The sequence below is a fragment of the Arachis ipaensis genome, chromosome B04 (assembly GCF_000816755.2).
Source record: "Arachis ipaensis cultivar K30076 chromosome B04, Araip1.1, whole genome shotgun sequence".
Lineage (NCBI taxonomy): Eukaryota > Viridiplantae > Streptophyta > Magnoliopsida > Fabales > Fabaceae > Arachis > Arachis ipaensis.
In genome coordinates this window covers 102,700,528-102,703,656 of record NC_029788.2, presented here as the reverse complement: position 1 = coordinate 102,703,656, position 3,129 = coordinate 102,700,528, and positions in this window count along the sequence as shown.

Genomic DNA, 3,129 nt, shown 5'->3' with positions numbered 1-3,129 from the left:
GTAAGATTCCTTCGAAAATCAATACATCTTTACATCTTCCAAAAACTGAATAAATCAAAAGATCTCATTTTCTAATATTATCCCGTAAATATAAATCATTTATGATTTCAATTATATATCTTTAAGTTATCTTCTTTTTATTATCAATCTTATATGTGTGAATTTATTTTTAATTGTATGATTTATGGTAAAATTATGATCATAGTTCTCATAGCATCATAAACTAAAATTAAATTAAAATAAAATTTAAAATGCATTATGGTGTATTTATAAATACTTTGAGAATAGAATCATAAAGTTTATATATTCATATCTTCTTCACATAGAAGAAGAGAGTTTTCTCTGAAACAAGAAATTTTAGAGTTGAAAACAAGAAAAAAAAACTCTCAATCTATTCGTTAAAAAGATTTTATTAACGATAATTAAAATAACAATATAAAAAGAAGTCTTAGAATTTTTTTAGTATCATTAAGTTAATAGAAAAAAAATTTAATAAAAATCTTTTTTAGTATATGTTTATACTCTGACCCAATGATGAGACCCAGGTCCAAACAAAAGGCCCAATCTAAAGGATTGAGCCTCGCCCTACACCGACCTTCACCCCACGAAGTCGGTCCCCATCACGACTTGCTCTAAAGAAGTCGAGACGAAGATTAGCTGGCAGATAAACACTCATTCAAATGAGTAACTGCCCCTAAAATCTCTCTACCCACTTCCTGGAGCCATATCCCAACCTCCCTAAGATAAAGGGACGGTTATTCCCCATAAATAACGGAACTACACCAGTGGTGGTTATGGGTTCACCACTATAAATACACTGACACTTCTCAGGTATCTCAGAAGCCCAATACTCTCTAGACCTGTTTTGCTCCCTTTGCTGACTTTGGCATCGGAGTGTCTTTGCAGGTACCACCCCCCATTCTCTCATACCGAAGTCGGACGGGGGCTTTGGATCATCAATCCGCTTGGATACTTCCTCATTCAGACGATTGGGCCAGCCAAACTAATCCAACCCAATAATCTCCGGTTACCCATCGTAACATTGGCGCCGTTGCCGGGGACCCGAGAGATCAACCAGTAATGGCGGATGTACCCCTTGAGGATGGTCATGTGGCGTCGGATTCCGAACAAGAGAATTTGGATACCAGAAACAACGACGCAGACCTGACCCTCCACCAGGAAACCAACGACCAACACAGGGAAGGAACCTCCGGATTTAAAAATCCGAAGACAAATTCCTCGGAGGGGCGTGAGTCAGAAAAGGATGGACCACCCCATGCAACTGAACTAATGGGGCTAGTCCATGTCCACCAAAGTCGCTTGGAACAGCTGGAACAGGAATGGGAGCGACAAAGGGAGATAGAAAAGCACCTAAGAGAGGAGATGGATCGACGAAAAGAGTTAGAGAAAAAACTCTTAAAATTAGAATCCTCCCTCAGAGGTCAGAACTCCCGTGACAAGCGAGAAGAATCACCCCCAGGAGGGGAATATCCTTTTAGTGAGGACATAATGAGAGCAAAAGTTCCAAAAAACTTCAAAAGTCCCGATATGGACCTCTATGACGGAACCACCAATCCGAAGCACCATTTAAGCAACTTTAAAAGTTGGATGTATCTGGCTGATGCTTCTGATGCAACGCGCTGCAAATCTTTTCCGACCACCTTATCGAAAGCAGCGATGAAGTGGTTCGATAGTCTCCCTCCAAGGTCGGTCACCAGCTTCGAGGACCTCTCGAGGAAGTTTCTAATGAGGTTCTCCATTCAGAAAGATAAGGTAAAGCATGCACCGAGCCTCCTGGGAATAAAGCAGGAGGTCGGAGAACCTCTACGAGATTATATGGAAAGGTTCAACAAAGCATGCTTAGAGATTCAAGACCTGCCCACCGAGGCAGTCATTATGGGGCTGGTAAATGGACTTAGAGAAGGTTCCTTCTCACAGTCCATATCAAAAAGGCACCCTACCTCCCTGAGTGATGTACAAGAAAGAGCCGAAAAGTACATCAACATGGAGGAAAATACCAGACTGAGAGAGTCGAGTTGGCGACCTGGGCACCTTCCCTCGATAAAAGAGAGGGAGAGGGAGCCCAAGAAGAAAGAAGACCTCGGTCTCGACAGACCCAGAAAATATCACTCTTATACTCCTCTAAAGGTTTCTACAGTGGACGTATACAGAGAAATTTACAATACTGAAAGGCTGCCACCTCCCAGACCTATTAAAAATAAAAAAGGGGGAGTCGCAGCGACTACTGTGAGTACCATAAAATATATGGTCACTCAATAAATGACTGTTACGACCTTAAAAATGTGATAGAAAAGCTGGCCAGAGAAGGCCGACTTGACAGATATCTCATAGAAAGGTCGGACAATCATGGGAAGAGAAAGCGAGACGATGCGGATAGAAGAGACCCGCCACCGCAGACTCCGAAGAGACATATACATATGATCTCAGGCGGATTCGCGGGAGGGGGACTCACCAAGTCCGCTCGCAAAAGACACCTCAAGCGAGTCTACCAGGTCGGAAATGAATCATCCGACCTCCCCACTATCTCATTTACAAAGGAAGATGGGCAAGGAGTAATCCCTGGACACGACGATCCAGTGGTAATAACTATGATCCTAGCTAATGCCCATCTCCACAGAATCCTAGTAGATCAAGGAAGCTCGGCGGATATCCTTTTCAAGCCCACGTTTGACAAACTGGGGCTGGATGAAAAGGAGTTAAGAGCCTACCCCGACACCTTGTACGGCCTAGGCGATACGCCAATAAAACCACTAGGATTTCTACCCCTCCACACTACCTTCGGAAAGGGGGAAAAATCCAAAACTCTGAGCATAGACTTTATAGTCATCGACGTAGGGTCAGCATACAATGCCCTAATCGGCAGAACTACCCTGAATCGACTCGGAGCGGTGGTGTCTACCCCCATCTTTGCATGAAATTTCTGACACCTGCGGGAATAGCAACAGTGCGGGGAGACCAGAAGTTGGCAAGAAAATACTACAATGAAAGCCTGAACCTGAGGGGAAAAGGCAAAGAGGTTCACACCATAGAGCTCGGTGGTGCAAGGGCCAAAGAAGAGCTACGACCACAGCCAGGTGGAAAAACTGAAGAAATACAGGTCGGCGAAGA